Source organism: Arachis hypogaea, chromosome 20, assembly GCF_003086295.3.
Source record: "Arachis hypogaea cultivar Tifrunner chromosome 20, arahy.Tifrunner.gnm2.J5K5, whole genome shotgun sequence".
In the NCBI taxonomy this organism is placed as follows: domain Eukaryota; kingdom Viridiplantae; phylum Streptophyta; class Magnoliopsida; order Fabales; family Fabaceae; genus Arachis; species Arachis hypogaea.
The window spans coordinates 102,395,267-102,409,810 of record NC_092055.1 but is presented as its reverse complement, the minus strand read 5'-3'; positions in this window follow the sequence as shown (position 1 = coordinate 102,409,810).

Here is a 14,544-nt window from a genome sequence, read left to right as displayed (position 1 = left end):
ATGATGGTAACTTAGGGGGAGGTATTTCTAATGAAATTGCAAGTTCCACTCCCTTGTGCTCTTCTTTGACATCTTCTACCACTTGATCAACCTCTACAAAATCTTCAACCATGATCTGCCTTGGAGGTTGTACGCTCTTCTCAACATCAACATCAAACACCGTGGAAGGAGGCTCTGTGACTGGACTTTCCAATGGAGGTACAGCATCTCTTAAGTCTGCAACCACTTCTTCCTTTTTAATAATTGCTGCTTTGTCCAGTTGTTTAAGTATAAAATCATACTCATCCTCGATGTTTTTCTTTCTATGACAACTCCTTTCAACTATTCTTTCATCTTCAAGGGTCTCTCCTACCCTTACCCGTAGGGCCTCCTCTAGCTCTTTATGAAGTATGGATTCGCGAAGATGATTCCTTCTTTCCTGTTCCATATCAATAGCATAATTAGGATCATCTTGCTCTTGGATTGATGGATGTGGGTGCTCTTCCATGGATGGTGGTGATGGGATGGAGAGATTATTCTGTGGTTGACAAGGAAGTGCACTAGAGCTTGAGGGTTGATTGTTGAAGGTATTTGGTGGTCTGATTTGGGTGAAGAGAGCTTGTATAGTAGAGTTTAGATCGGCAAGTGCTTTCTCCATGGAGGTTGGGAGTGGATAGGAGGGTTCATTTGGCTCATAAGGTGGTTGGTATGCTGGATATGGGTTAGGGTCATATGGAGGTGAATGGTGGAAAGAGGCTTGTGAGTATGGTGCTCCAAAGTCATGTTGAGGAAAGGGTTCATAGGCATATGGTGGTGGTTGGTGATAGTTCACTGGAGGTGGTTGTTGCCATGAGGGTTGATCAAATCCTTGTGGCTCCTCCCATCTTTGCTTGTTCCAACTTTGATGCATGTTCTCATTGTAATTTCTTCTTCCTGCAACATTATTGTAACCAGACTCATAGCCAAAGGGGTGAGAGTTCATAGTAGCAAATAAAAATTAAAAATAAAAATAAATTTAAATTTAAATTAAAAGGTTATTTAAATTTTCAATTTGAAAATTAAATTTTGAAATTTGAAAATTAAATTTTTGAAATTTGAAATTTGAAATTTGAAATTTGAAATTTGAAAATGTTTAAATTTAAATTTTAAAAGTTTTTAAATTTGAATTTTGAAATTTGATTTTTTTTGAAATAAGATAAGATAAAAATTTTAAAAATAAAAATCTGAAAATTTTTTTTTTCGAAAAAAATTAATTAAAAATATTTTTGAATTTAATGAGGAAAGAGAAAAATAATAAAATGACACCAAATTTCAAATTTTTAGATCAAAACGAAGAAAATAACTAAGAACAGCTTGAAGGTCAAGATGAACGTGAAGAACAACTTGAAGATCAAGATGAACACCAAATTTTTTTTTTTTTTGAAAAAAAATTTTTAATAATTAAATAAAAACCAATAACCTCTTAATTTATGAAAAAAGCAAAAATAAAAACAAAAAAATAAAAACAAATAAACAAGCAAAAAGTAAAAATATTTACAATAACCAATAATAAGGCACACGTTTGCAATTCCCCGGCAACGACGCCATTTTGACGTTGGGATTTTTGCCAGTAAAGAATGTCATAAAAACAGTTGCGTTGTAGATATAGTCTCTAAACCGACAGAAATCCCTTCGTACAAACGTTTTGGTTGTCACAAGTAACAAACCCCTTAAAATTGATAACCGAGTATTTAAACATCGGGTCGTCTTCTCAAGGAATTGCAGGGAGGTATGTTCTTATTATTGGTTATGAGTTTGTAAATTGGGGGGTTTTGGATCAAGGTAAAAAGTTAGTTAAGTGAAAAGTATAATAAAATAATAACAATAAACATAAACTCTTGGCAAGGTATTAGAAATTGGAAGTCCAGACCAAGTTATCCTTATCAATGATAATGAAAATTGAATCTTAATTTCACTTAGTTATCTCTTACTTAAAGCAGAGGAAGGTCAAGTGACTAATTAGTTTGATCTTCAAATCCTAGTTAATTCCTAAGAAAAGATTGGGATTATTGAAGCTCAGTTCAATTAACAAAGATAACAATTAACAATTATGCTATTAAGTTGGATAACTCCCGAGTTACTGATTTTTTAACCAAAACCAAAAGGGAAAAAGTAAATCTACTGGAATAAAAATGTCTTCAGATGGGAAGCAGTAATCATGTAAATAAAGAAAAGCAATATTAAACTGAAATACCTCAAATTGCATTAACAAAAGAACTTAAATCTGACATAGACATGCATGGAAAAATAAATAAAATAAAGAACCTGGGATTGAGAGTTACTCCTAAAACTAAGAGAAATCCTAAATCCTAATCCTAAGAGAGAGGAGAGAACCTCTCTCTCTAAAAACTACATCTACTCCTAAAATTGTGAATTGTGAGAGCCTCCTTATGAATGGATGCATTCCTCCACTTTATAGCCTCTAATCTGTGTTTTCTGGGCCGAGAACTGGGTCAAAAACAGCCCAGAATTCGCTGGTCTCGAATTCAACTGCGCTGATTTCCGTCACTGCGACGCGGCCGCATAGATCACGCGGTCGCGTCGCCTAGCTTCAGGGGAACTATAGCATATTATATATCAAATCGAAGCCCCGGACATTAGCTTTCAAACACAACTGAAACCGCGTCGTTTGGACCTCTGTAGCTAAAGTTATAGTCATTTGAGTGCAGAGAGGTCAGGCTGGACAGCTTAGCAATTTCTCCAACTTCTTGCATTCCTTCCACTTTTGCATGCTTCCTTTCCATCCTCTGAGCCATTCCTGCCTTATAATATCTAAAAACACTTAACACACATATCAAGGCATCTAATGGTAATAAGAGAGGATTAATAATAAGCAAATATAAGATCAAAGAAGCATGTTTTCAATCAACGCACATAATTAGGAAGGCAAATGTAAAACCATGCAAATAGTATGAATAAGTGGGTAAAGAGTAGATAGAAACCACTCAATTGAGCACAAGATAAACCATAAAATAGTGGTTTATCAGAACCCTAGTTAAGATCACCCCTATATATACGAGGACTCAGAGAAGGATATAAAGGTGATAGAGATCTCGTATTTTGGCTGCAATGATCATTCAGAGACAGTAAAAGTTGGTAGCATGTTTTGGGTGGCGCCTTCAGTTTAGCTTAGGATTTTGATTTAGTCTCTCACTTTTGGATAGATCCACTGAGAGATTAGGAGTTGTAACGACTGACTAGGTTAGTTCGGGTTCTAGATTAGGGGCTTCCTTTATGGGCCAGGGCCCAGAGCATTATATATCAGTATATACATATATAGTAATAAGCGGTATAAGTTGGTACACTGACTTGACTTCTGTATGACTCTTGTTTATAATGTTTGTGATGTACATTATTATATTTATCTTACTTGCTGCTTTATTCATTAGTTTCCTGTAATTCTATATGTGAATGTTTAAGTTTCCACTTTCCAAACCCCGCCACTTTGTACAAATATTTTTGTGTATAAAGGAAAAAGTTTTCCAAGAAAAAATGATCTCGTGCTAATACGATTACAGGCTTAATAATTAATATTTAGTTAATTTTTGGGAAAGCAAGTTAGTGACGCTTGATTTTCAATATGATCATGACGTACTGAAAATTGGGTCGTTACATGTAAAACCTCGATAAATGCTGAATAATTAATTAATGAATTAATTATAAGTAAAAAGGATTAGAAAATTAAAAAAATTATAATTTGGAGAATTTTTGGTGAGAATTTAATTTAAAAAATGATATTGAGTGCAAAAATATAGTTAATTACAGAAAAACGCATGGCGACGTTAAAATTGGTTGTACCAGTTTAAATCTGTCCGAGACTGCAAGTGAGAAAAAATTGAAAATGTGAAAATGATAAGGAAAAATATTTAGAACAAGAAACCAAGCACTTATCTTAAAGGTTTTGGCTCAAGATTGGGCCAAACGTACCAAATTCACAAATGGGCCCATGTTGGGCCCAAGTCCACATATATATAAACTCACACTTAACCCATTTTAGCACTAAATTCCCCATTTGAGAGAGAGGGGGCAGATAAAAGGAGAAGGGGAGGAGAGGAACCCTAATACTATTCATCACCATCTTCATTTGTCCATAACTTTTGCTCTGGAGCTCTGATTGACAAGTTATTTGTGGCCACGCATTCGTCTTGGATCCCTCTTCAATTCTATTTATGTATTGTGGTAAAGAACCTGGAATTTCTTTCCCAGTTCTCTATTCCTTTCAATTTGCATTTTTAGGTTGAGTTATTGAAGAATTTCAATTTTTCAATATTTAGGGAAGGTTCAACCTTGACTTTTGATGGAGTTTCAGCCCAAGGTTGCGTGAGATATAGTAAAGAAGCTCAAACACTTCATTATCCATGATTTTAAGTCAAGTCCTAGTATGAATGTTAGTTATTATTGTTATTAGATTGTGTTTGGAATTGGATTTGGCGTTGTTTTAGTGCGGAGTTGAATTACAGATTGAAGTGGCAAAGATTTGGTGGAGGTTGGTATTGCTAAAGAAGAATTTTCCCGAGGTTGAGATTGCCATTAACAAAGGTACGTGTCTTAATTTTGGATAGGCACCATGTAACACTATGTGAAAACTTAGGTTAATTGCCCCTAGATAGGATGGATTAAAATTGGTTGTTATTGTGATTAGTTGGATGGAGGTATGTGTGTGTATTTATGATTTAATTGGTTGTAATATTGTGGATTGAGTGGTATGAATGTTTATGATGATGATTGATGTCAAAATTGGGCCAGAGCCCGTGATAGGGTCAAGAATCCCCTATTTGGTAAGTGGTGTAAGATAATTGATGTTTGGTTGGTTGTGATATTGGATGTATTGGTGTTGTGTGCATTATTGTGTTTAACTAATGATGGATTAAATGTTGGAATTGATTGATGGGGTTGAAATTGAGTTGATTCAGTCTTAAATTGTTAGGAGAGATGAGGAATTGAGAATTATGTGTTGAGGATGCCTAGGAATAGATTTGGATTGGTTTTGAGTTGAATTGAATTGAGAATTAGTGAATCTAGCAGTTAAGTTAAATTTGGTAAAAACCAGTTTTTAACCAACTTCGACGGGCCATAACTTGGCACTTGGAGTTCGGAATTGAATGAAAATTTTCTTAAAATAAATTTGATGAAAAGACCTTTAAAACTATTTAAGAATGAAGGAAAACAAAAGTTTGTGGAGAAAGTTATGAGAGTTTAAAATTTGGTATAAAAATATAAAATATGAGAGTTTGCAGAAAACTCAGAAATTCTGGTATGTGTGTGCACGCACATGGTTGGGTGCACGCACCGGACAAAGCGAGTAAAAAAACTTGCGCGTGTGCAGGAGGGGTATGTGTATGCACGCCTAGGAAATTTTCAAGTTGTGTGTACGCACAAGGGTCATGCATATGCACAAGCTAGGAAGCCCTTCTGATTTGTGCGTACACACAAGTCCTGTTTTCTCACTTAAACTATGTTTTTTACTGTTTGGCTTTCTTGGCATGCTTGTAAACTTCTGCAACTCCTGTTTAAGGTTTGAGAACTAATTTTTAGACTCTGGAAGGAGTGACAGCATATTGAAGGCATTAAATTGAATTAATTCCCGGATAACCACTTGCTAAACCGGATAAAATCGTTGCGGGAATGGTTGTTTATCCACTACAAGAAAAATACCCATTCAGCCACACTTTTTAAGCTACATTTGAAAAGCGTAGCCTATTCATAGAATAGGCTACGCTTTTCTCCATGTTGCCTTTTCACAAGAGAAAAAGATACACAATTGTGGCATCATTTAAAAAGTGTAGCCGTAGGTATTATAGAAATCACTTATAAAGCGTAGCCGTATGTTAATATCTATGGGTTCATTTTTCGTATCTAAGGGAACGCTTTTAGAGGGTAACCTATTTGTTAAGTTTTGGGTGCCCTTCAAAAGTGATGCCTAATGTATGCATGGCCAAGTCCTAACAACACTTGGTAAATTTTTTATTCCACTTTCAATTCCCTCCAAAAGCACACACGAACCCTTTCTCCCGCAACAACTAAACCTCACAAGTCACACCTTCAATTCGAAAAGTGAGACCCTCACCTTCGCTAACCTTTCGCGCACAACAACCCTCACCTTCGCCATTCTCACCTTTCAACACTCATCACCTTCCCCTTCTCACCGTCGCCGTTGACTGTAAAGGGAAATTTTTTTTCACCTTTTCACCAAATCAGAAACGGTGTCATATCCCCCTTCGTCTCTCTTCTCTGTTCTCTCTCGTCACTCTCTTCTCTGTTCTCTCGTCGCTCTCACCTCTCGTCTCCGGTCTCTAGCTCATTTCTCTCTCGGTCTCGCGCGTGCACTCACTGTCTCAGACTCAAGCTCGTCGTTGCGGTTTGTGTCGTCACCATGTCACACTCAGTCGCCGCCTTCCCTGCGCTCACTTCGCCGGTGGCAGAAGAAGACGGAACCAGCATCTTATCCCTCGGGTGGCGGTCGTCTTCGTCTTCTTGTTTCGGCCATTAATTCAGTTGGTCAGCTTTCTTCACCGTCGATCCCATGTGACTTTCCTTCGGCCCTGTTCTTTCAATGTAGAAGGTGTGTGTGGCTGTGCTGATGATGATGAACAACAATGGCTAGTGGTATGTATCAATTTTCAGTTGGTTCTGTGAAATTTGAGAGGTTTAGGGTTTCGATTTAGGGGTTTTTATTTGGGCCACTAGGAATTGGGGGGTTTTAGCTTCAGAACGGTGGTATGTATCAATTTTCAGTTGGTTCTATGAAATTTGAGAGGTTTGGGGTTCTGATTTAGGGTTTTTATTTGGGGATTTTAGCTACTGGATATGCCACTAGGAATTGGGGATTTTAGCTTCAGAACGATCCACCTGAATCGTATTTTCCTGCAGGATCAATGGCAAGCAATAGGCTTTCATTTTCTCTCGGTGTCATTTAATCGGAAAAGAGGAGAAACTATTAGTAAGTGTAGCTTCTGCTAAATGCATCCATTCGTTCTTTCATCTTCATCTTTTTCATTCCTATTACTGAATGCATAGTGACTGAACCAAAAAGGAAAAATGAATGTTGCTCTGTGTGTGTTCGTGCTTTAAATGTAATTCCTGCACCTAAGCCAAATTGCAACCTATTTTGTACATTTTTGTTAATATGCTTTGTTGTAAGATTATAAAGCTAACTATAAAGGTAACTATCTGGACTCAACTTATAAAGGTAACTATCTGGACTCAACGTAACTATGCTTGGTGAGCTATGTTACATGAGTTTTTATTACATTTCTCTTGGGATAATGGTGTATTGCTGGAAATTTTTTCTTCTCTGTACTGGTGAATTAGGCCTTTATTTCTTCTGAACCTTCAAATGTTATCCAAATATGCCCAAAGTTTCTTTTGTTATTTCTAAATATTGGAAGCATGTCTCATTGGCAATGTGATATTAGTTTCCTTATGTTTTCTCCTGCCTTTAGTCACCCCTTTTGCATACAGGACCAGGCTTTTGATGTTGGTGTGCTTCTTGCCAATGCTGATGGGATCTTTTACTCAATCAAGGTCTGTTTTTAGTAACCATTGGTAGAATATGCTTATAGCAAGGTTTTGCATCATTATGGTGGTCTCTTTGGACATTTTGATTTGAGAATTAATATATTTGTTTTACCATGAGTTGCATCAATTGTTGCTGCTGCAATGTCACATGTATAGTTCAGTTGAATAAAGTGTTGTGCATGCTCTGTTCTATTGTAAATTAAATAGGAAGAAGAATAACTTAATATTATTGATATTGTTATGTTTATAATTCTAGAGGTTATATGTCTCTAGGAATAGATGAACTTAAATTTATCAATTGTCAATCATGTGCATTATTGTTATGAAAATATTGTGCTGATTTCGATTATCTTTAAATGGGAACAACTACAATTGAGCTAAGCCCAATTCTATCTAATCTGATTTTGAACTTTTCATGAGACATAGTGGACACTATTTTCAAATGCTTATCAATTTTTCCCTTGATGGTCAATTACCATCCTCTTCCAAAAATATAGCTTTGCCATTTCTTTTAGATTAGTACATTACCCCCTCTCCTATTTTCAATGGGTCAGAATCATAAACAAATAAATAACAATAAAAAGTGTTATCTATCTCCCCTCCTTGCTACTTTGCTAGTAATTATACACCAATCAGAATTTTTTGCCTTGTTAAATTAATTTTTGCCTAGTAATTTTGGATCATTATAAATATATATTGGTCTCATGCTTATTTTCAATTGTGTTTTCTATTCTCTTCCGATTGATGAAAAAGGTTGGTTTTTGCTTGTAGCCATAATGCAAGTTCTCATCATCTTTAGCAGCTGTATTCTTCCTCAACTCTTTTTCCGGTTATGAACATATTACAAGTGTCACTTCTATCAAGGACAAGAACCTCTATTATTGACTTCACTTGATGTGTTCATTTTCGTTGTGTATCCATTCATTCCACTTGTTTTTTCTTTTTCTTTATCTGGAATAGGCGGGTGCAAATAACAATCTACTTGTAAAGGATCACACTCACAATTTTGTAAACAAAAAAGAGGAGGGTCAAATTGGAGGTATATTTTGGGCTGTAATACTGAGTTTTGTTCTTGTTAATTATTCTCTTCTTGCTTTCCCTCTTACTCCAATTGCACTACACCTTACGAAAAGATAATAGTTACATGACACATTATTCATAACTTAGTTTTCTAATGCAGAACTAGATTTTCGCTTCCCAATGGGAGCGCCATTGCATGGGATAAACTCTTTTTTGTCCACAAATCAGCTTAAGGTAATCCCATTCTGAACTTTATTCTATTTTATTTTATTTGGTGTTAAGATTGCATGACTATAGTATTATTCAGAAACCTCCTCTCAATATGGTATTTGTACCCAAAGTAAAAAGAAAAAAACATTCTTCATATTCCTCAGTAGGACTCACTGCATTTAACTATTTGTTTTTTATTTATGAATAGACTTATGATAAGGCTAGAAATGTTGTGGCTCTTGCACTGAGTCCAGTTGTCAAAGCTCTTATTAATTCATAAATCATAAGGTTTATCCAGAAAATGATGAAATGCTTTCTAAGTGCTTGCTAGATCATTTGGGACTTTCTAACTCTAATGACTTAATGAGCACATAAAAGAAACATGTAGTCTTGATTATTCAATTAACTTTTGAAGCTGTTCTAGGCATATGTGTTAGGCTGTTAGCATTTAACAGTTTCTGTACTAATAACAACAATAAATTTTACAAAATTAACCTAATAACCCTCACTAATTGTTATTAAAAAATATTGGTGTCTATTGCTTCTTGAAGTGTTTATCTTAATGTTGTTCAGCTTCTTTTAGACAGCTAGAACTTACTCGAAAGTTGATGTGAATGAGCACCTATTAAGTTGTTTGTCTAAATAGATAATTTATATTAAATTAATGGCAGAGATGCTACTTTATTGCAACCAAATTGACTTAGAAAATATGTATTTTTGTAGTATATTTTAGTGGGCTATGTTCGGATATACATGTTGGTGATGATTGTTAATATTGGTTTAGTTGAACTTAGACTATAAACTAGTTATCTACTTGCACAATTTCTAAATAAAAATTGTCATATAAACAATGGTTTGAGTGTTTAAATATTTAAGTATTAGATTTTGATATGTTTTGTTTCTGAATATCACTTGTGGCAATGGCTTCTCAGCTTTCCGAGGCAAAGGAATGAGAACGGGCCTTTACGAATAGGGGACACTGGAAGCCTGGAATCAGTTGCGCTCAATGGGAGAAGTCAAGAATTTGCTTCAATATATGTTCAATTCGGTCATGCTAGGTGCTCTATTTGACATCAACAGTTTTTTTCTGTTATCAGAAGATTAATGACTTTTTTTAGAAGATAGTTATGTAGGATACAATATTTTGGTTTTTCCTAATTTATTAGTAGTAAACTCTAAGTGATCTCATGCATATTTTGATATGAATATACTTATTCTAATGTGAGATGTATGAATACTCAAAATTATGATCATTTTAATATTTTTGGTTCATTATATAAATATATTTTGTTTCAGGATAATTTTTATTATTTAAAGATTATTGTATGGTATTATTATGTATTTATTTTTATTTTATAATAATTAACTAATTTAATTAAAAATACAGGATTATATATATAATTATATTCTCATTAGATTTTAGATAAAAAGATTATCAGAAATTTCTGTTTATATATATATATAGAAAATAAAAAAAAAACAATAAGGGATCTAAGGCTACGCTTATATACAGTAGCTATAGTATACAAAAAAAAAAAGAGGGACCTAAGGCTACGCTTATAAAAAGTAGATATGGTATACAATGTGGTTACGCTTTACAAGTGATGCAGTAGGGTTGAAAAGCGTAGCCTATTCTGGAAGAACGAAAGCTGAAAAGCGTAGCCTTTGGTCCTGGACAGCATCACTTGAAAAGTGTAGCCTATTCCCAAACGCCAAAAGCGTAGCCCTTGGTGCAGAAAAGCGTAGCCTTTGAGAATAGGCAACGGCCGAATAGGAATCACCCCAAAAAGCGTAGCCGTAGCCCAAAAAGCGTAGCCGTAGCCTAAGGCATCATTTTTTTTCACTTTTGGCTACACTTTTCAAGTGTACCTGAATGTGTGTTTTTCTTGTAGTGATCCCACCCTTGGTGAAAACAGAAGTTTCATCTTGCTCACATGATTAAGAAATTGGGAAACTAATACATAAATGGGGGTTATGGATTCAAAATGATAAAATGAATAACTAATTAGGGTTAATGAGTTAAATCACTGATGAAAGAACACTGATAATGATTGATTATGACCTAAAAGGATATTTGTGGCAAGGTCAGGGTGATATCCCGCTTGTGTACTGATTGGTTATTGCGTTGTCACCTGCACCGGGCAAGGATGGACATCTCATCCCGCTTGTTCTGTGGCTGCAGTGTAGTTGTGGGGATAGAGGTTTTATCTCGCCCGCTGTAAGCATGGTGGTATTATCCCGCTCAAGAGACAAAAGAATTGATAAGCGAAATGAGAATGTGGTTAATGAACTTAATGATTTTAAAAGTTGATTAAAGATTTTACTGTGAACTGATGTTTACTCGTGGTAAGGATGGTGGTGAATCCCGCTTGCACACTGAGCTGAGTTATACCAAAGCAAAGGCGGTGGTTAATCCCGCTTGTTCGTGGTTTTTGGGGTAAGGACAATGGTTAATCCGGCTTGCTGGAGATTTTTCTGCAATGGCAAGGACAGTGGTTGATCCCACTTGCGCATTGATGGATATTTGTTCCAATAAGAACGGCGGTTAATCCTACTTGTTCGAGGTACCCAGTAAGGACGGTTGGTTAATCCTGCTTACTCATGGTCTAATGTGATAGGCAAGGATGGTGGTTAATCCCGCTTGCATGTTCCGGCTTGATATTTGAGCTCCCTGGATAGATGCAAGGGTTGTGGTTCATTCCACTTACTCTAGGTTGAGGCTTGGAACTTCCTAGGTAGATGCAAGGGTTATGGTTCGTCCCACTTGCTCTAGGTTAAGGCTTGGATCTCTCTGGGTAGATGCAAGGGTTGTGGCTTGTCCTACTTGCTCTAGGTTGATAATTGAGCTCCCTAGGTAGATGCAAGGATTGTAGTTTGTCCCACTTGCTCCAGGTTGAGACTTGGAACTCCCTGGGTAGATGCAAGGGTTATGGTTCGTCCCACTTGCTTTGGGTTGAGACTTGGAACTCTCTAGGTAGATGCAAGGATTATGGTTCGCCCCACTTACTCTGGGTTGAGATTGAGACTAAATATTGAAATTAAATCGATACCATTGGGACTTAGTTTATAAATATAGAATTACGGAATTTGAAAAAATTTTGATATATAGAGGGATGATGACTTGTATTATGACTAGTGACTTGTATTGAGTAGAGTTGAGAATAAAAAACCACTAATTTAGCTGAGATTTAGTCTGATTACCCTATTTGGATTTAGAAAAGACCCTAGGCTTGAATTTGTGCATTTTGGGTTTATTTTTATCTATGTAGTACTTTTCTCTACTTTTGAACACATAATTATATATCCCTCTTAGAGATTGATTTATGGAGAAATAAGTTATATTTTGTCTACTTCTGATTTGTATTATACTTTCTAGCAGACCTTGCCTTCGCAGGTCGAGACTAATATTGCTATGTATTTCCTTTGAATTCTTATATATATAGACTAATAATGCACCATATATATATATTTCTTTTGTTTCTGTGTACCAAAGCTTTATATCGTCCATGTTCGAGTACGATTGATGCATGAGTATCTTAGTTGTTATTTTTGTGCTTTTTCATAGAATAAGTCATGAATCTTGCTTATTAATCAAGTGTTTTTGGTGGATAATTTCCAAAGTATGATTGCATGCAAAGAATCATTAAACATTAATGATTTTGTGTTAATTCATGATTATTAGAATTGAGCTTTGATGCACTTGTGTATAATGATTTCTTGTAAGAGAATGAAAATGGTGAAGAATGGTGTGTGACACTCAAGATTGTGTCAATTATGCATGCATGCAAGCCATGCAAATTTTAATGCACAAAGAAGCTAGCAAATTGATGCATTAACAAGCTATGCAAATCTCAAGAAGCCATGCATAATCACAAGCATAGCGCATAATAAGCTACCAAAGGATGCACCAAAGGCCGCATGCAACACGCCAATTGAAGGCCAAATTGGTGCCAAGTTAGCAAGCATACACACCTTCGAAGAAGCACAATTGAAGCTCGAAAATTGTGCTGCACCAAGGGTGGCATGCAACACGCCGTTATTGCTAAAGGGTGCAACCAAAAACACTGATGCCAGGGCATTTTGGCCAGTTTCACTAAGCTTTTCTTTACTGTTTTTAGGGTAGTTTCATGCATTTCCTTAGAAAATAAGCTAGTTTTGGGTAGATATTCACTTACATCTTGATTCAAGCATACATTATGCACTTTACATGATTTCATGAGGATTTTGCATGAATTTAATGACAAATTGGATGTTGTATTTCCCATGACTTGGACTAGAACTTTGATGCACTCTATTGCTTGATTTCAGGACAAAGGAAGCAAAGAAGAACCACGTTAGCAGCCATGTTAATCTAAATGGGAGTAACTTGCAAAGTTAATGAGAAAAGTAATCGCCAATAACGCTCTCGAAGCCATCATTGCCCAAGTTAAGAGTCACGTTAACTAAGTTAACGTGAACTCTAATGTGGAGGAAGGGAAATGGAGCCAACGTTAGTGACACTTACCTTTGTCACTAACGTTGAACCAAGCTCATAAGTGGCCACGTTAAGAGCCACGTTAACTTAGTTAACGTGGCCTCTAACGTTAAGAAGTAAAGGGGAAGCCAACGTTAGTGACATTCAACTTTATCACTAACGTTGGCCAAGTCACAATAAGCCACGTTAACTTCCACGTTAACTAGGTTAACGTGGAAGCTAACGTGAAGAAAGTAGGTGATCGACAACGTTAGTGACACCAAACATTGTCACTAACGTTGGGATTAACCCACACAAGCCCCAATAAGCCACGTTAACTCCCACGTTAACCTAGTTAACGTGGAAGCTAACGTGAAGAAGGAAGGTGATCGCCAACGTTAGTGACACCTAACATTGTCACTAACGTTGGAAGGAGCCCACACAAGCCACAATGAGCCATGTTAACTCCCACGTTAACTTAGTTAACGTTAACTTAGTTAACGTGGAAGCTAACGTGAGGAGGAGAGATGACGAGCCAACATTAGTGACATTCACCTTTGTCACTAACGTTGGAGATGGCTAGCACAGCCACGTTAAAGGCCACGTTAACCTAGTTAACGTGGACTCTAACGTGGGAGCTAGGGGCACATTGGAACGTTAGTGACAAAGGTAAGTGTCACTAACGTTCTCGAAGGTTGGCAAGCCTACGTTAAGGAGCCACGTTAACTAAGTTAACGTGGACTCTAACGTAGGGAAGGAGGAGGCTTCTCAATGTTATTGGGAAAGGTAAGTCCCAATAACGTGTGCGAAGGACAAAGAGGCAACGTTAGTGGCAATGTTTGTACCACTAACGTTGAGGTTAACGTGGCTCTTACTTGGGTGAGGAACGTTAGTGAAAAAGGTGATTGTCACTAACGTTCTCGAACCCATATTTTCACTGAACGTTAACACCACTAACATCCTGAGCTAAAGTCTCTGCCCACTTCACACTTTCTCTCTGCAAGTAAAGCCAAGCCCAATGAAGAAGATAACTGCTTCAAACTCAAGATCCAAAGGCCCGTACCCAAGACTTGAAGATGCAACTAGAATATCAGAAGAGTAGTATATATAGGGGTAGCTTTGAATTATTTTGAGAGTTGGAAATTATAGGGAGCCTCTGGGCATAGAATTACTCTCCGTATTTTACTTTCTCTGCACTTCTAGTTTCATCATGTATTCTCCATCTTTGTTTTCATTTTCCAGAGCTATGAACAACTAAACCCCTTTCATTGGGTTAGGGAGCTCTGTTGTAATTTGATGGATCAATACTAGTTTCCATTATTCTT